This window comes from Adiantum capillus-veneris, chromosome 28 (assembly GCF_014529385.1).
Source record: "Adiantum capillus-veneris isolate H3 chromosome 28, ASM1452938v2, whole genome shotgun sequence".
In the NCBI taxonomy this organism is placed as follows: Eukaryota; Viridiplantae; Streptophyta; class Polypodiopsida; order Polypodiales; family Pteridaceae; genus Adiantum; species Adiantum capillus-veneris.
In genome coordinates, this window is record NC_140958.1 from 5,304,798 (window position 1) to 5,325,580 (window position 20,783).

General features: G+C 39.2%; 1 pseudogene; it reads left to right on the forward strand.

The window, feature by feature from the left end:
- Positions 1-15,807: 15,807 nt before the first annotated feature.
- LOC147420001 (uncharacterized) lies at positions 15,808-20,088 on the forward strand (annotated as a pseudogene).
- Positions 20,089-20,783: the final 695 nt, after the last annotated feature.

A 20,783-nucleotide genomic window follows, 5' to 3' on the forward strand; every position in this document is an offset into this window, starting at 1 on the left:
CAAGTAAGATGTGTTCTACATTGATGTTTTCTTGATTTCTTGTTGTTTTCATTTTCATCTCTAATCCAACATATATATATGTATCTAATCTCATCTCCTTAACCAAACCTATCTCTCTCATTCTTAGTAATTCATCCTCTCTAGGTTCTCTTTGCTACAGGTACATCTCTCCCCGCAGTATCCTTATTGCCTACGGGCAAGAATAGGGCTTGAGAGGGAAACTTCTCATCTCTTCACTTCTCTCATATCTACATTTCTCGCATACTATCCTAAATGAATAACCCACATGATGATCATTTCTATCGTTTTGACTCTGTACGATCTATTAGAATTAACGTATGGATTAGCCGAAAAATACACTTTCAACAACGTATAGTGTTTCTCTTTGGCCCAGAAAGGCTTAATGAAATACTTCTATCACCGGATCCCATCATACTACCTCTCATAGACTATAACTTTTCTTTTGACGTAAGCGTAGTTATCTTGCTATGAACCAAGAGGATTTGTACACACAATTAATCCCAATCACAAGACAAAATATATATATTATGGTAAGCACAAAACTACAATTCCAAAGAACAATTCGTAGCCTATTTGGTCAGCCAAGATTGAATGCCATTAACTCATCTATTAACCCTTTCATATTACCCATGATACGATATGACCATATCCTTGATGTTTTCATTTTCGTATTGTTTTGACATTCTCTTTTGTGTTCTTTCTTTGTGTGTGTGAGTGCAAGAGAGAAAGAGTGAGTCTTCTTTGATTGCACTTCTTTCCAAACCCTAGTCTTCATGGCATCTATGGTTTAACTCCTTCATATAGTTTTTGTTGAGTTCTCTCACAAAATCTCACGGCCATAAGCCCGATGTTTTCCTGGCAAGACCGCAAAATTCTCGACAACGGTGTGGTTATTCAAGAACTATGGAGGGTCCTCTGAGTTAATGATGAGAAGGCCATCAAAGTATCTATAAAGTGTGCCTAATTTTGGCAAGATAGATTTTGGATTAGGTGAGTTAAGGGTTTTCGCAAGGTAATCATATTCTAAAGCATGAAGGTAGAGATTTCACCATAGGGGGAGCATGCTAATCCCATGGGTATGCCATTGATTTTCCTATACACACGGTTTTTATGTTGAATGAACATGCGGTTGATGAGCCATGTGTTAAGTTCAATCACTTGTTGAAGTGAGAATGAGAGGTCTAATATGTAGGGGTATGCGTACCATGTTCCTTCAGTACATGAAGAAGGGTGTCTTTTCAACGATATGAATGGTTGTTGTGCAATAGAGAAAGCCACAAAAATGAGGTGCGCGATATGGTGAGATCTTGAGATCCGTGGTGGGGGATATTTTCATTACATCTCTTTACATCACCTGAGTACTGTGTTTTTGCTTCTTTTGGTAGATTAAGGGCACACTCATAAATAGAATCCACTATCCACCAAGATTGAATATGTAGGTTTTGGCATAGGAGAGCCTTGAGGTTGAGGTTTTTGGCTTGTTGTTTGAGGTAAGGGATGCATGTCTTGAGGATGCATGCCAGAAGCAAAGAATTTTTTGTGTAGCAACTGGTAGAGCTACATGTAATCCATCGAAATGCCTCCTTGTGGCTTTTGTAGGTTGCTATAATAAAGGGTAGAGAGTTGTTTTTGACTTGCAATATAGGAGTGAGAGTTTTGCTTATGAATGATAAAATGTTGTCGACTCCGATGATGTATGGCTCGAAGTCTTGTCCTTGGAGCCTTTTGTTGGCTTCCGAGATGATTAGATGTTTGCATATAAGGACCGGGTTATTGGCTACTTTATCAAGACATGTGATGAAGAGCTGGATTCTTAGCTTATTGATCTCGAGGTTGGAGATCAGAGTATTCCCGGTGTTGCCTTTTGAAAGGGAGATATTTGTCACAATACCCATAGAGCACTTGGTCATGGTTCCCCGAGAGAGCCCATGAGAGCGACTGATAATGTTATTTGAGGTGAGGAAGTCCACAACTTTTCTTGATTCAAGAATTGCATCCTCAAGTATTTGTTGCCTAGAGGGTATGTGTCTCAAACCATAAGAGCTTAGTGTGGCAAGATTTGGGCTAACAAATTGCCTTATGTTTGTAGAGATAATAATCCCCCCCCCCCCCCCCCCCAACTTGTTAAGTTCATCTAGAAAAGTATGACATACACAAGTGGACAATGGATCATCCTTAAAAGAAAACACTTCTCTACCATTACATATCTGAACTATTAAAGGGGGAAAAAAAGGCCCAATTGAAGAGACGTTTATCCGAGGTTGGGGTTGTGGCCATACAAAGTCCAAAAAAGAAAAAGGTTAAGAAAGCCTTTAGGTTAGGTATAGCTAGGAGAGGGTTTACAAACAAAATTGGTACAAAAGTTCCTTTGGAGAAAGTTTTCTTTTGCAGAAAAAGACGACCATGCTCATCGGATGACATCTAATTTAAGAAAATACCCTTTTTAGTCATAGAGTAGGGCCTTAGCACTATTAGCACATTGAGCAGTAAATGCAAGGCGGGTGTGTGAGTTCTGCACAGAAGCTTGTGCCGAGAGAGGGGGATATCAGGACAAGGTTGGATACAATGAGGCTCCTTGTGGCATGAAGAAACTTCTAGAAGAGTTAGTAGTCAATCCATTGGTTTGCCTAGATAGTGAGGAGGAGTATGTGACTAGGCATTGTGGTGTGTAAGGTTGCCGCCCACGTCCCCTAACATGTCGATTAAGTCCGGACCTGGAACGCTTATCACCATGCATATCCAACTACCAACTTTGGAGTTGGGGTCCACAGAGGGGGAATTCTGATCGGACAAGATAGTATACCTGATGGCATCCTCTAATTTTTGTCTGTAGAGTAAGTGAATGAGCATGGCTTTGATGGCCTCTTGTGCTTCCTTCTTGTTTTCCAAGTGAGGAAGGAGATGGTTGACCTCTTTAAGCTTGGACTCGGGAAGAAGACGGGAAGATGGTGCATGACCATCCAAAGTGCATGACCAAACCATAGCAAGTTCCACTCTTTGCACACCTCTCCTGGCCCACATGCTCACAACCGCATTTCAGGAAGGGCATGTGGATAGTCCACACTTGGATAATATAGTTGGTTTCCCGCCCGGTGGTTGAGATGACTCCTTCGACACCAATGGTGCATCCATAGACTTCCTTGCACCTTGTTGTGTCAAAATTGGACATTGTACAGGGGGTATCTATGAGGGAGTTTTCAATGAGGGTAGAGGTGTTGGACTTGAGTACTTGCTGTAAACCTAGCTTTAGGGCGGCCTTCTTGTCCTTCCTGTTGAGTAGTGTGAGGAGGAGACCTTCAGACAAAGGTTCCATAAGGGTGAAGTTACCCATTGACCAAGGCTTATGATGTGCATTAGCTAACAAAAGCTCCAAGGACCCTCCTGGGATGTAGGGGTCAGTGTATGTGTCAAAGGGATTTTGATTGAGACTAGGGGTAGGGCTATTGAGAGTGAAGCTCTTGTTTGCGAGAAGTAATTCCTCTTCATCCAAATCTATGGGGATTAGAGAGCTAGTGGCCTCGGTTGGTGGTCCAAGGGTGATGTCGTCAAAGCCATTGAGTAGGTGGCGTTTCTTTTGCCGTGATAGCGGGTCATTCCGGAGCTTCTTCCCATGTCCTTCCATGAAGTGCCTCATAAGGTTGGGCAAGTGCTCCATCTATTTCTTCTGCTCACACTCATCATCCTAAGCTATTTCTTTCAAGCTCGCTGCAAGCTCCTTCAGCCTTTGCATTGCTCCTTGTGTGTTCTCTTGAACTAGAGAATACATTTTGAACCATGCGGGGAGGTCCAGTAAGTTGAGGAGGAGAGAATCCATGTGCGCATCTGTAGCAATATCTACATTATCCAACCTAGTGAGGATTGCATGAAAGAAGGGGTCCTTGATGTAGATCAGGAGCTAGGGTGAGGGGAGCATAACCCAATTGCAGGAGTGCGGGGTCCCAGCATGCGCCAATCTACAGCTCGGAAGAAAAAGTATGGTTTTAATACCATAGTTCCTAGTTACTCTGTAGACTTAGTCCCGATTTTTTCTGTAATGTAGACTTAATCTCGGCTTCCTATTCAGTGTAGAGAAGCATGTACTAATCTGTAGCATGAAGACACTACTTTGTAGCATGAAGAGATAGTATGGTGGTGGTACCATAATCCTAATTTGAATCACAAAAAAACAGTATGGTTATATCCATAATCTTGGGGGGGGGGACACACACACACACACACACACACAGCACAACGAGGAAAACTTTGGTGAATTCTAACATCATTTTTTAACAACAAAGTAGTTATATCATTTTGTTTCATCAAATACAAAACATGATACTTTTGCATGAATCAGTCATCATGATATTATAGGAGAAGGAATTATTTGTTGCTATTCTTAAGTCAGTAGCAACACTTTAGTGAACACTAACATCATTTTTTAACAACAAATTAATTATTGATACTTTAGCATGAATCACACTCATCATCGATGAAGGCATGTCTTTTATGTGGTTTGTTGTAGGTTTGAACATTGTATCGTGGATATTGCACCATCCTTTTAGCCTCAGTCTCAATGTACATTGGCAAGGCACTTCAATTAAGCAAAAATCAACACATCACAGCAAATAAATGGAGTTTGAATAGTGTAAAAAAAGATTTTGTAAAATCATTTAAAACCACATCAATAGCCAACTAACTATTGTCAAATATTTCAATAAGCATGCATAGCTTGCAAAAGCAAAATCTGTAAGGAGGGGCACTCAAAAAATAAGATGTCGATGACCAAAAGAAATGGAATGCTCACAAATGATCAAACGGGTTCCCAAGAGAAGGTCTATTCTCTTCATCCACCACATCTATAGAAGTTGAGGCCTCCTTCATGTCTTGCCCTCTAGACTGGGGATGAAGAAGAGGCGACAAATATGTCAAAATCAAAACTTCATCACTATCCAATGCTGCACAAGCACGTCCTAAAGAGAAACATGCTCTGAGAATAAGAGCAGTCCCACAAACAAACTCCAAACAAAGGCCCTTCGGCCTACACAAGATCTCCACAACACTAGCAAATGAAGTAAGAGCTGCGTTGCATGCATCCTCGCCATGCAAGCCCAGAATCCAAGATTGTGTGATCGGACCCTGAAAAGTAGTGTTTCATCATGGTATCTGTGGGATTCATGCCCATTGCACAAAATAATGGTATGCTCTCATCAAGGTAAACCATAGGTGGTGCACCTTGCCTATGAATGAAGAATAGCATTGAGCTATCACACTACAAAGAAACATGACAACCACTTATGATTTCAGGACTTGGTTAAATTACTAATTAGTAGAGCCGTTTATGATCAAAACGGCTCCAAATTTGTCCCTTTTGGTCATTTAAAGCATATCTACACAATCTAAAGCGTATCTAGGTACATATCTCTAAATATTCAAAAAGATATCCTTTTCTTCACATTTCTCTGTGGCTCACCTCGAAATTTGTTTTCATTTACTTCACTTGGCGGCAAATAGTTGTTTCCACTTTTGAATCACTCAATCTCTCTTTTTTCTCTCACCTTCCGCGAGCTTTATCTCTTCTTCTCTGATGCACCTTGTTCTGCTGCTATGTTATTTCCATTATACTTTCTGCTCCTTCATTACTTACAATGACTAATACATCTTCCATTAGTGATAACCGCAAGTTTCACTTGAACATTAAGCTAAGCCAAAAATATGCTACTACGCGGAGTGTCTATCAAAGACCAGTTACAAAGCCAAAAATATGCTACTACGCAGAGTGTCTACACGAGGTTGGAAAACCACCATCAAGAAATAGTATGAATGTCATCGACTACCCATCGTCTTCTATGATTTGGGATCCAATTCTCACAATAGATTAAAAAAATGTACATATATGTACAATGCATGCAGAGATTAGAATCTTGGACAAATTGCTTCGACTCCATCTTGATTATGCATATTCTATTAAGCCAACTAAACTTGCAGACGAGTGCATAGAAACATGCGAGGCTTTGCTCTCTCAAATGGGTTTTCATGGTGGTCAAGTGCATCTAAAAAAAGATCCTACTCTTTCAAAAGAACGGGTGATGTTTTGCAAGATGTTTCAATGGGTGGAGCAAAATCCAGAAGATTTTTTAGTAACCATGACAAAAAACAAGTTGATGCTATGTGGAACTGTTGGAAGGATCTTTGTGTAATAACAACCAATGTCAAAAGTAGACCAGATGTAGCCAACAAATGCATGGAAGTGTGGAAGAAGCTCGATAATTTTTTGAAAGTTTTAAGACAACAAGTTAGCTCTGCTACTTATGCAGATTACTTTAAAAAGACAATAAAGCTTTTAATAACTGCTATTCCAACCTTGTAATTGGTCTTTGTTTGACACTCTGCGTAGTAGCATATTTTTGGCTTAGCTTAATGTTCAAGTGAAACTTGCGGTTATCACTAATGGAAGATGTATTAGTCATTGTAAGTAATGAAGGAGCAGAAAGTATAATGAAAATAACGTAGCAGCAGAACAAGGTGCATCAGAGAAGAAGAGATAAATCTCGCGCAAGGTGAGAGAAAAAAGAGAGATTGAGTGATTCAAAAGTGGAAACAACTATTTGCCACCAAGTGAAGTAAATGAAAACAAATTTCGAGGTGAGCCACAAAGGAATGTGAAGAAAACAATATCTTTTTGAATATTTAGAGATATGTACCTAGATACGCTTTAGATTGCGTAGATATGCTTTAAATGACCAAAAGGGACAAATTTGGAGCCGTTTTGACCATAAACGGCTCTACTAATTAGTAATTTAACCAATTCCTTACACAACCCTTTTTGAGTCGTTTTTGGCCCTAATGAGCACACTATGTCATCAGAGATGATCTTAGGTCGTCCTTTCATGAGGGAAGAAACAATGTTACATGACTGGTTTAAAAACCATGTCTACTTGCAGTTCCAAGACACTATCATTCGAGTGGATCTTGTAATTGGTCGGGCACATCCTCTAGGAAATAGATTTATAATTGATCATAGATCTGACAACATAGTTCACTCGCCCCATTGTAGTATTATTACACGTGTAAAATGGACACTGATGTTGGGGAAGATTCTCCTTATAAGACCAATTTGGGAAATTTGGGAAATATTCACAAAATTGGGACGATTTAAAGTTGAGAGCAACTTGACATGCTTGGGTTTTCTAAAGCAAGTACGGTCTTGAAAATCACAAAAGGAACTGAGATCTAGAGAAATAGAAACAAGTAAAACATTTTGAAATACAATATTGCACATTACATGAGAGTCCAACGAGATCACGAGGCTTCTTCATGTCTCAAACCGAAGTTATAAACTTGTGAGCTTGTGATTTCGAGCCTTATAATTCCTAGTTAGAGCTTTTGCATATTTCATCATATATAATGAGCTTTTCACCATTTAGTGTAAGCTATTTAAAAAAAAACTAACCACAAAATATGGATATAATACCCAACATTAATGGCTCAAGATAGAACCGTTGCTGCTAGTAAGCCCACAAATACAAAGAATCCTTCAATACATTTATTAAAATTATTTTAATTAGTAATAAGAATAAAACATGCTTTATAAATGTGATATGATAATTAGTAGAGACAAACTAAAATGCCAAAATACTTTGTAGTGAAATAAACCACCACTGAACCATGTGCCCAACACATGGACTTGCCAATGTGGACACGGTACCTTAATTTAATACTTCATTTCTCCTAGAAAGATAGAGATCAAAATAATCTTTCTTGTTAAATTTTCACCGGATACCATAATGGGTTTCACAAAAAAGTTACAACAAAATAGAATTTACAATGCAGTTTGGTAATTAGTAGGGGAATCCAAGTTGCCAAAATACTTTTCGATGGATAACTTTGATCATCTGTTTGAGATCGCATAGCTATTCACTATCTTGAAACTGGACTTAGAAGACGAGGCTGAGCAAGTATGAAGGCTTAGAGAGCAGTGGTTGATGCATTGCCATGTGTTGATTGCGCTCCAAACCCAGGACGTATATATAAACATAGTAAATATGCTTACAGGCTAGAAAGGCCTTCTTATCTTTCTCCCTCTTTTGAAAATCTAAACAAGTGCATGTAGGATCTTCTCGTATATGGACATCATAGCATTCACTAGTAAGAAGACGAAAAACCACATGATTGTGTGCCACCATTTCTTTTTCCTCTATCAATGTTGCACTTAGACTCTCTGCTGCAGCCAAGCGTTTTTCAGCTTCTTTTGAGATTCCATGCCTCCATTTTTTACTCCTCTTACATGATGAAGGAGTGGTTATACATTCACCCTCTCTTGGCACTATTACACACCGTAGTTGAAAACCTGCCTTTGAAAGGCCTGCATACTCCTCCTTTGAAATCATGGTACCAAGTTGAATTGGCCATGGTGTAGGTGTATCTGGCTTGTGATTGACTTGTTTGTCAACATTCCAAGTGTGCTCAACATTGTGGTTACAAAACCACATCCATTGAGCAAATGTTTTTCCATCGTATGTGCGCTCTGACCAAAATGATGGTGCGACCAACCCAGGACGTCGACTCTCAATTACATTCATACATTTTTTTCCTTTTTCTCTTCCAAAGCATTTTCTACAACAATGAATTGGCATGTGCCTAAGGGCCCACATTGACCTGTGTATATCCTCTTCCAAAATTTGAGCTGCACTGTCCACACCACCACCATCACCATCTTTATTACCAATTCTATGATATTTTGTACTTTCATTGTAAGTTGGTCCTTCTTCTTCGATAAAAGTTTCCTGCAATCTAGCTGAGTTATCCACAGTCACATTGTTCATATTTGTGAAGTTAATTTTTCGTGGTCGTCCGCGTTGGCAGCGATCTCGTGACTCCATGATATACCCTGGTCGGTGTGAGCTATTGCCAAGGTTTGACCTCTTCTTTCTTTGCACCGATTCTTTGTCACCATGTAAAATTGGATCTTGGAAGTTAGTTTCGTTATCATTCATTCCATGCAGCACACGAGTCACCGTAGCCGGGGTTGGAGTCAACCTTGATTGTGCTCTATTCAAGAGAGAGTGTATGTCTGGTCCAGTACCTATGTATCGTCCAGTCAAGTATCCCAACTGCTTTGCACATTGAAGATAGGAGTTGATGACATCTGTAACACAAGCATCATACAATGTGATCTTTTTTTTCCCTCCCTCTCCAGAAAGCCAACTTGCATGTATACTCTCTGATAAGTTTGTAGTAGGGATAGCATCACGATCCCATGGGCTCAAGTCATCCTGAAAGATTAGAAACATTAGTTCACAACATTAGCTCACAATATTTACTACATAATTGTGAGATTTATGCCCAAAAAAAAACTCACATTTATGGAAATGCCCCCCCAATGTGAGATTCTATCTTCCCACCAGGAGAACCAATTTTTCAAAGGCACCAGATTCTCTATTGGAACACCATTATCATACCACCATCTCTTTATTGACCTAGCTTGCATTTGTGCTTCCAACAAAGTGTTACAGTTGTTCACCATTTTTCACACAAAGAAATATGCTCCATTTGTTTTTCATTTGGAATGAGTGCTCTTGTTTTCTTTTGGAGACTTTGCTCCCAATGGAACAAGCATGATCTTTCACGACCGTCCATTACATTGTCTGCTCCTCCATTGTAGACTGCTCGAATAGCATTCCAATTGGCACCTGCCTCATCTTCCATAAACCCAGTGAAATTTGCAATTGAATATCCATTCTCAACCATAACAGAATTGAGACTTTTCCAAAATAATATTTGTGACTGTGTATCTTCCTCCTTCGTCTCACATATTGCAATAACCATCAAGCTCTTCATGCTGAGGCAAAAAGTATGCATGGTAGGACGTATTAGTCAATGATTAAATTATCACTTTTATATACATCTAGAAATTTATCACCTTCGGTCATAAACTGAGCATGACATGGTTGACCATCCTTCAACACGATGCGTATAGTCAAAATGGACCCAAGCATTATGCAGATCTCCTTGACTAGCACGATCCATGCGTCTTATTAAATCAACTCCTGAACCAGGACCTTTGGTGGACATCTTAAAAACAAAACATTTATCATGAAGTCCTCCTTGGCCAGGAAAACGACTCCCATGAAAAAATGGGAACAAACATTTTTTCTTCAGTAAGAGAATATTGTCAAATCCATCGCCCACTACCACTGATCCTTGTTGTTTTTCTGAAGCAATGATACTCTTTAATCTGTTATGCATTAGAAAAAAGAATTTTAAGTACTATACTAATAAATATTAACAAAAATAATGTATCCTTACCTTTGGTTTTGCACAAGTGGCATCATCTCTTCTAGAAAGTTTTGAAGTTCTGCATCTCCCATAGAATGTCCCTTGTCAAGAATGAGCGAATCCATCAGAATTTGACGAGCCACAAGCATTTGAATTTTTCGAGGACCACTAGATCTATCAATCTTCAACACTGTTTGGACTAATCCTCGGATTTTTTCTATGGCAGCACGAGATGTACCTTTCTGCACATCATGCTCATGGTGGCCTACATGCACTACCAATCTTGACATGTTGCAATCCCCTGGCAAAACGTAGTAAATTATGCATGGACATATAGCTTGACAAGTGACAACCTTGCCGCAATAATGACATGTAATCTTTGTCCTGTCTTCTTGAGCAAGGTAACCTTTTCCTATTGGTTTATCTAAATATCCATGAAAATATGCATTATTGAATTCTTTATTGTTTAAATAGTACTGACAAACATTTCTATGACATTCCAAGGAGCCCAAACAATAACTCATCCGAACTGGACACCCAATGGACATGTTGGTTGTTTGGGGGCGCGTCCATGTATGTCCATTAAATTTCTGCTCCATGCCACTCATTGACTTACATTTGCCAAAAGTTGATGGAAGTTCAAACACAACATTCCCGTTGTATTCTCTAGGTAGTTCTTCCACTTTCACAGGCCCATGAGATTGTTTCATTAGGTCTTTCAATCGGTGAGATGTTGAAAAGGATAATATCCAATCCACCACACTTTTTACCTTTTTTGACAGTTTCTCATCACCGCTGCTGCTATCGAGGACAATATAGTTCTCCTGTTGTTTTTGCAAATTTGTGTGCAAGTCTCCTTGGGTTGGTAGCTTGATAGCTTCAGCATAGAAAGCGCTTGTATTCAGTAAGTTTGTATCCTCTAAGTCTTCCACATCATTGGTTTCCTTCTCTGTATGCACCATAGAATATCTTTTTTATAAAGAAGCATCAAGAATGAAATGCTGATGGCCCTCCATATCAAAGTGAGATGGTGTTTCAACAAGGGTGACTTCAGATCCAAACTGTATTAGTGCATTCAATGTTTGAAATTGTCTGTGAGGTGGTAGTAAACTTTCCAAGAAATATGCACTAAGGAGGAGCTTTCCATCTCTAAGTTGAACCTCTCGTTCAAGTTCTTGATCACCTATTGGCCAGGTGATGATGGATGCTCTTTCATCCATGCTAACAAGGTGGAGAAGACAGAGAGAAATAAGCAGTTAGTAAGGAGGTCAATATATGGAGACGGACGTGGACAAATGGTTTTTAAGTAAGTTTTTATGCAAGTGGCGTAATTGTTCATTATTATTATTTTTTATTTTAAAAAAAACATTAACATTTCAAGATATTTTTCCTTTTATATGTGGGCAAAAAAATCCCACAATTGAGATTGTTAAGTGATGGTTACAGAGCTCACATCCTTATGAGTGGTGTATAAAGAAATCACAATTTTCGATAATATTTGGCACAAATCTCAAGTTTTTTAGTTAATAAGTTCATCTTCTTATGAGTAGCCTGTAGGTGAAAAGACAGTGTATTTTAAGCGTATGAAATTGTAAAAATCCCCCTTGGATTTTGAACACCGAAAATTTTAGATTTTAAAATGTCGATGATTTGCCCTTATTTGCACCGATTAGGTCACGCAGTGTTCGGGAAAAGTGTGCCTCAGCTTAGCCTTGAGCCGGTTGTAATCAAAGTAGCCGGTTGAGGGGAGTGCAAGAAGGAGAAATTTCCACTTGAAATACATGGAAAATAGTGTAATTTTGCAAAAACATTGGCTAGTAATGTAAAATTACTGGTTTAGATTTGTCTTGGAGGGATTTTTGTATGTTTGTGAAAATGATTTTTCCCGAACACTGTGAGAAGGTGAAAAGACAGTGTATTTTAAGCGTATGAAATTGTAAAAATCCCCCTTGGATTTTGAACACCGAAAATTTTAGATTTTAAAATGTCGATGATTTGCCCTTATTTGCATCGATTAGGTGCAATGTTCGGGAAAAGTGTGCCTAAGCTTAGCCTTGAGCCGGTTGCAAAATCAAAGTAGCCGGTTGAGGGGAGTGCAAGAAGGAGAAATTTCCGCTTGAAATACATGGAAAATAGCGTAGTTTTTAGTGTAATGTATTTTTCTAGCCCGGATAATAGATGTAACTTTTAACTTAGGGCAACTTTTGTGTACCCTGCTGTGCTTGCCTCTCCTGCTCGGTGGACTTGCTGCACCTCCTGCGTGAAGCCGTGAAGCAAGCTTGGTACACTCTCCTCCTCCTCCTCCCCCGCACCCATGCTCCCACAGCTCAGTAACCGTCAGCGTGCGCGCTGACGGTTATCGAGTTGTGGGAGCATGGGTGCGGGGGAGGAGGAGGAAAATCAAAATGATCACAAACTATTCCTGCGTGAGCTCCCCAATCGTAAGTGCGCGCACTGACGGTTGAGGAGCTTCAGTTTTTTCTTTTTCTAAGTTATGGCGTCAATTTTCTATGCAGCGGGCAGATTTACGCTCAGCAAAGGAGGGATTTGACAAGCCTGGACAGCGCGCAAGATACAGGGTAAGTTGAGCGCAACTTTTCTGAGTTGTTTGCAATTTTTCTTAGCTATTCTAGGATCGTTTTGTGAGCTGTTCTAGGATCGTTGCAAGTGCGTTTGAGAACTGGGAGGCTATGGAGGAGGGGAGGTAAGAGTCTAGCTGCCTACTGAACAGGCCTGCCGCAGCTCCATGGGGAGGGGTGAAGCTCGTGATGGCCATGAGGCATGGGAGGAGGGGGGAGAAGGGACTGGTTGAGGACTATTTGCTGACCTGCTGCATCCGGTCACAGCATAAATTTCAATTGAGGATAACAACCATAGCCGGAGGTTGCAGCCAGTAAAATGAGCTTGGTTCATCCAAGAAGTCCCAAGACTGTATAATAAAATGGTGCAATGATGATCTTTGTTAAAGATCTCATTAACTTGAGTTTAAAGATCTCGTTAACCTGAGCTTGGTTCATCCAACAAGTGCGTACTCATACTGCCGTATGCTGACCGTCAACCTGTTAGCGAAGTCCGTCACCAGGGGGTTATCTTTCATTAGCGGGTCATTAGGGGGTAGGTTAAAATGGAGAAGGTTATGGGGAGGAGGGTGATGATCATGAGGATGATTCTGCAGAAGGCTCAAGGGAGGAGGGGGCCTTGTATTAAGGGCATGATCACCAAAAGGAGAGAAGGGCCCTACTCTTTGCTTCCTGCTTGTAATCCTCTTGTTTTTCCTGCATCCCCCGCCGACCGGCACATTCCTCAATGCGCCCCCCATTGTCCAATATCTCCGACAGCTCTTGGTGGGAGCCCTTCTTATCCTTGCCAATTGACAACTCTGATGAGAGGATGCTCATCCAAGAAAACCAGAGTAAAAAAAAAAAGCGTTGTTTTCATAGCATCCCAAAAACTCTGTAAATGGTCTCGCCAAAAACTCTGTATTGGTTCAACAACGGCCACATACAATTAGCCACCACAATGTAAGACAATAAAACCATCCCTTTTTTTTGTGATACTCACAGTGAGTGATATATATTACCACCTCAAGAAGAATTACAAAGGTCCACCCTTGACACTGGAACCATCCAATTTCACCTTCTTGGAATAAGACATGAAATTTTGCAACACCTGCACTCCCAATGCAAAGAGCCACATTTTTCAACATGATTTCCATTGTCCATTCATTTCTTTTCTTTGTAATAGTCCACAAGTTTGTTTAAAACATATTGAAATGATCATTACAGGCTTGCATTGCCCATCATTCAGCACTACTTTTCTTATGGCATCTCTCGTGCTTTGCTTTATGCTTCTAGAAGAAATCATGTGAAGGCTCGTGGGCATAAAGAGTGCCCTTTATCCATAGAGAAACCTAACCCCTACCACCAAAGGTTTTGCCTTGATTTTTAAAAGTACATTGCCTGTCGGGAATTCCTCACAACCCTTTTTGGTCAAGGATTGAGTAGAAGCCTTGCGCATCAATTACTGTTACTCATCATGAGCATCTATAAATTGCTCTCTTTTGAGAGGGAGTCACTTTCCCCACATTCCTAATACATCTGTGAAGGCCAGCACAAAACTTCAACCCAACAAATGAGTGGGTAAGCATAATTTGATATAGCATGGTCAAGAGGATCCCCTACCTACGTTCATTTTGCCAAATACATGCTCTATAGGGACCATCAGTTTGCCAATGGGGTATTGAGACAGTCAATCTCTTTTGACCAATTTGACTGTGAGGCAATTCATAGAAAAATGGCCGGGCTTTTTCGCAGTAAAAGAAAAAACCGGTTAGATAGCGCATTTATAACAGTTCTCCCAATTCCGCTGATATCAATTTCTAAAGAATCATGGAACTTATTTCCATTAGGGTCCCACTTACTTTCCATCAACTTACTTCCATCCTCCCATCCCCATTTGAATCACCAAAGTTACCACTACCAAACACAGGTTGTTCATCCCCCTCTTCATCGGAATCCTCCTCGGGCGCCACCTCATTCAGATTGAAGCCTAATGGGCGGCTCTGTATTGCTGCCATGTCGCTCCACACGTACATATCCCTCATGTCCTTGCTATCCAGTGTCGGGGAAAAGTGTGCCTCAGCTTTAAGGCCTTGAGCCGGTTGCAAAATCAAAGTAGCCGGTTGAGGGGAGTGCAAGAAGGAGAAAATTCCGTGGTTCAGATTTGTCTTGGAGGGATTTTTGTATGTTTGTGAAAATGATTTTTTCCTAAACACTGATGCCATCCACATGAACCACGTGGCTTTGCTCCGCACATGCAAGTTGATGACATGACTGCTGATTGCTATTGGGATTAGTGCTGGTGTTGTTTGTATTTGTATTGCTTAAGCTAGTGTTGTTTGTGTTATCTGTGTTCATATTATTCGGAGGTTTGATGAATCTTGGGCTTCCTCCTAGTTGCTTTGCATCCTGTTCATTTGCACCTAGGATTCCTGCCTTTATCAACTCCCTGTCTTGCATGAAAACCTGCAAATCACTTTACCATGAACCCTCTCATTAAAATAAGCATATGAGCATCCAAACCTAGTAAGGCTAATGTTATCGCAGCTATGACATTAGCAGTTTGAAGGCTTGTTTTTCTGATTATTGCTTTCTCCTTCTTCGTTGTTGGTCATGTCCGACGTTGTTGGTTTTTTGTGTAATAATATTAGCAATTTGGACTTTATTCATAGCTGGAGCATCCTCACTTGCGGTTGCAGCTACAGGATACAACATTGAGCATTGCAGCGGACAAATCCGACGAGCGGGCAACAAATTTGGAGATCTGCATCTGGAGCAAATTTGGTACACTCTATCAATTTCACACAAATTTAGGCCGGAGCTTTTCAAATGCAATGGAAGTTCAATTAAATGCGTGTTATTATGGTATTTGGCATGAAATGTAGCGGCATTAACAAGTGGTGCAGATTGTAGCCATTGTTTGAATGATGATGATGTATAATGCTTTTTCAAATCTTTATTGATGTAGACACTTATGGCTCCCAAAAGACGAGGCAGCAAGTCAATCAAGAGAATGTTTGATTCTCCATGCATGACCTTGAGATCTGGTCCTTCCAAGAGAAGGCATTCAATCGATCAAGAGGCATCTTCTCATGCAGTTGCTACTCGTAGTCCTCATTTCAAACGAGGGGGAAAGAGATGTAGAAAATGCATCTTTGTTGATGATGAAGCTGCCGTGGAGGAAGGTTCTAACCATTTGGAGAGTGGGGATGATGTAAAAGGAGACGAGTCTCGAGAGTTGACAGTGGAGGTTGAAACAGGTGAGGATGTTGAAGATGAAGATTTAACAGAGTCTGATGGGATAGGTGAGGATGATGTGGCCCAACATTCTCGACACTTGGGAAAAAAAATCCCGTTGGGGATTATGCAGGATGTGTTAAGTCAATTTTACTTAAAACGAAGAAGCAACCCTCCACTTATACCTCTATGTTGTTTGGTTGCTCATGAGGCTGTTCGAGTGGCTACAGATTCTGCATCTTGGTTGATTCCTAGTTTTGACAATGTTGCTTACTTGGATACAATGGGATATTTTTTGGTGTCGGTGAAAGATTCCTTTGGCTCTTACATGCCTGTCACTCCTCTTGTGGAAGGTAGTTGGGATCCTATTTGGCAAGCTAAGAGTGTTTCATTTGATAATCAGCTCAATAAGGAGTGGCAAGAGCTTCGAGGGCGTCTGTTTTTGGTATGGGATGGCAACCATCGGCTGAAAACATGGATGTGACGCATAAAAGAAGGTAAGAATTAACATCGATGCACTAATTGTTTGTTAGATTTAGTTGTACCTTCTTTTTTGGCTAATTTGGTTTTCTTTTGTCAAGTATGGCATGATAATGAGGAATATCATGTGAGTGTGAGATGCCAATTTTTGGAAGTAGTAAAAAAAAAGAGGCCGAACTATTACTTGCTCTTGACACCACTAATGTGTAAGTTGTAAATTTGTGGTCTTTTTGTATTTCTAAATTAATCTCGCTTTGAACTATTATTTTTCATTTGTTTATATATTTATTGTAGCATTTCACGATCAACAGTGAAACCAAATCTTGGGCATGAGATATACATGTTCCAAAAATTTGGTATCGCCAATAAAGAGAGCATTCTTGCACGTCTCACTCAAGAGGACAGAAAGTGGGCTGAGATAGAGATGGCAGTTGAGAGTAGATTATATCAAGGAGTTCCTCCTTGGTATAATTCTCCTTGTGTGTTGATTTCTCAACTAGTTTGGAAGGTGAATTGTTGAATTGAGTATTAACTATATACATTTTTTAAGATTGTTTACGATTCATTCATTGAATGTAGTTGCGGTTATGTAGGATGATTTTAATGCATTTATTTCAAAGGAAACTGCAAAATTGAAAGCTCTTGGATTAGATAAGGTGGAGTTTGAAAGGCGATTGCAAAAGGCAACTAAACAAGAAGAAGCTCGATTGAAGGATAGAGGTTATAAGTTTTTGACAATTGCCAATCCAGTTCATGGAGAGGAATTTTTTGAGTTGCTCTTTGATGTGAAGTGGGATGATCCATCCATGGTAAAAATCACACGAGACAAGTTAAATGCTTTGTGCTCCTCAAAACTACCTTCTGAAAGGTATCACACTTTTCAATACTTTTTTACTAGTTTTTTGTTTATGTTTTTAAATTCTAATGAAATAGTGACATTAAAAGAGAGTCAAATTTCTCGAGCGAAAAATTTCTACATGAATGGTATATGAATATACTTACATATGATGGTGTTTAAGTTTTTGATATATTTTGGTCTTTAATGAAGGAAAAAATATATATTGGAGATGATGAGTCTTACAAAGGCCAAAGATCCAGTCTTTTCCCACTTTGGTGATGTGAAGCACTTTAGGGCTTACATTAGAAAAGAAGTTTATTGGGCTCACATGCATGATGAAGCTTTGTTGATAATAAGAAGGTTGGAGGTTGAAGAGTTCAAATTGCCAGATGGATTTGAAGCTTTTTTCAAGGTTGTTTTCTAAACCGGTCACTTTTTTCTAATAAATGTGGATTTATTGCATTGTTTTATGATTTGAATGACTACCATAGGTGCAATTAAGAAATCATGGCTTGCAAGCTTTTCCTCAACTTTTAGGAGATATTAAAAGTGCAGGGGAATCCTCCAAAATGCCTGAGCTACAAGAGTCTTGTAAAAGGATTTTGTACAGGTGAAATTTCATGAACCAACAATGTCTTTGGCTCTTATTGAAATTATTTTGCTCAAGAGATTAAATGTTGTTATGGTGTAGATGGATGTGTGAATGTGTTTTAAACGGTACACTTGCTACTATGCCTATGGTTACTGAAGATTGGTCAAAGCTAGAGGATGAAAATACCATGTATCCCGGTTCTATGGTAGAGAAGGGTATTTCTATGTGGGAGTGTAGAATTTGCCCATGGTGGTTGGACTATCTTTTGGGGGTGATCCCAAAGCAAGAACTAGACTTACATGCAAGTAAGTATAACACTTTTTCCTTTTACATCAAGTTTATTCTCATATTATTACATTCTTCTATTATAATATTCAATTTTCCTATTATCATTCAAATCCACCAGTCTTGAACTCGTTAGCATTTGATCTCTCTCTCTCTCTCTCTCTCTCTCTCTCTCTCTCTCTCTCTCTCTCTCATGCATGAAAAAATGCATGAAAAAATGCACAAGAAAGTATGTTCTAGTTTTTTATAAATGACTTGAGTTTGTAAATGCTAAATTAATTTTCATTATATCATTAAAATTTTCTTGTGATAGAGTTTTTGGAAGAGAATAAAGACAAAGATAAAAACCAATCTGCTTCTTTAGAGCACTTAGAAGACATGGATCACAATCATGACTTGGCCATGGATGGGGGCTCACAAAGAACACAAGAAAGAAATCACTCACTACCTCTTCAAAGAGAGCACCATAATCATGCGAGTGGGTCAAACATGGGTAAACACAACAAAACAATCTATCCATTAGGAGGGCTAAAGATTGACATGCCTAAAGAAAGTAATGAAAAAAGCGTTTCAACTATTTAAATATTTATTTTTTGATAGTGCAAAACAATTCTATATTACTTGTAATTAAGATAATTTTTTACTGAAAAAACTGTAGGCTTTCAATTTTTGACTGTGGTAGATGCTCTTCTAGTTGATATGGCTAATGTTGATGATTTTGCCATTCAAAGGTAAAAGAAAGGTTTTGTGGCTTGTGTTATCAACATCAATAGAATGTTCAAAGTGGATGGTGTACTAAGCAACAAACGTCTTGTGTGTAGCATTAAAAAAAATTTGAGCTCTCAAAGTCTTGGCTTGTATCACCATTGTGGAGCACCTTGTCATGAGGTGTTTCGTTTTATCTTTGCCGATTTCCCTACTTCTTTGTTGGTGGATGGTTTAGGCCCAATTCGAGCAGGTTACTCAAAGTTTTTGTTTATGCTTTTTGTTTTGATCCATATCACTTGAGAAACTCATTCTAAACATCTTTTCAAAGGTGGATTAAGCAAAAAAATTCCACAATGGAATATATTTTTGCCTTCTCTTGTGCAAGGTGTGATGGATGTAGCAGAACCTTTCTTGGCAGATGAAGGCTTTTTCGTGACTCTATGTCTTGCACAACATATTGGAGAGATTATTATCCATGCTATAAAGACTGGGTTACGACTTCATCGCACATGGACTCTCATGTGTAATGGGGGATATAGACACCCAGATACCCTAGAGGAGGTGAATCAAAATACCATGTTGTTGTGAAAGATTGCATTATTAACTTGATTTTGATTCAAGGGTGTACAATGTATGCTTATATGTAGGTAATTGATCTCACGGTGGGAGTTTTTTGTCGAGCGGATGTTGCTATACCCACATACAATAGGGAGGCAGGAGAGAAAGTCTCTCCTCGCATGTTTCCTGCATCACGAAGCTTTTTAATGGAGGAGCATTAAGAACGCACCATTGTTCTTGATATACCTATCAGAGGTGGAGCAGAGAGGTCACCCGACTTCTACAAGTGAGAAGATAATCATTTTAATGTAAATTGAGCTTTAATTTATAGTTGAAAAATGACATACATATTTTAAATTTGCATGTGTAGATGGCTCCTGGCAACCTTCACGGATGACTCAGATTATGTACTAGATGTGTTTTCAGGATGTGGAGGTCTTGGCAAGGCATGTGGTGAGGTTTATCGATATTGTTTGTGCTTGGAGGGGGATGACATAGTCTATGAGGAGTGTCTCAAAAAAGTGGTTTGTGGTCCATATGTGGAAAAGAGAGTTTAGTATCACATCCATAGTTTTTTGAAACAATTATTGAACACACACTCTATTTTTTGTTTCAAGAATGTTGACATAGGACATCTAGGGTTTTATTGTGCATGTTCTTGAAGTGATTTTAATTGCATTGCTTTTGTGGACTATCTACTCTTTCTAACATCCATATCAAACACTAATGCAGATAACTTGTTAAGCTTTGTTTTGAATACAGATTTCTTTGAATGCTCTCTCTCTCTCTCTCTCTCTCTCTCTCTCTAGACTAGCATATTTAAAGAGAGTAAGTCTGAATAAGGATTTCTTTGAATGCTCTCTCTCTCTCTCTCTCTCTCTCTCTCTCTCTCTCTCTCTCTCTCTCTCTACTAGCATATTTAAAGAGAGTAAGTCTAAATAAGGATTTCTTTGAATGCTCTCTCTCTTTCTCTCTCTCTCTCTCTCTCTCTCTCTCTCTCTCCTTTTTCTATAGCCTAGCATATTTAAAGAGAGTAAGTTTGGGCGTTTAATTATTCAATGTGAGGTGATGTTTCTAGGTGAATTGCAAGAATGTAAAAGATGTTGAAACAAAATAGAAAAATGCTTTAAATAAAGCAAAAAGCTCAAAATAGTTTTACATTTCATTAAAAATCTCGAATTGAAAAGCTCGCAAAAAAAAAGCACTCGTTTCAAACCCATTTAAGCATCCTAAGAGAAGAGTTTTTGACCTC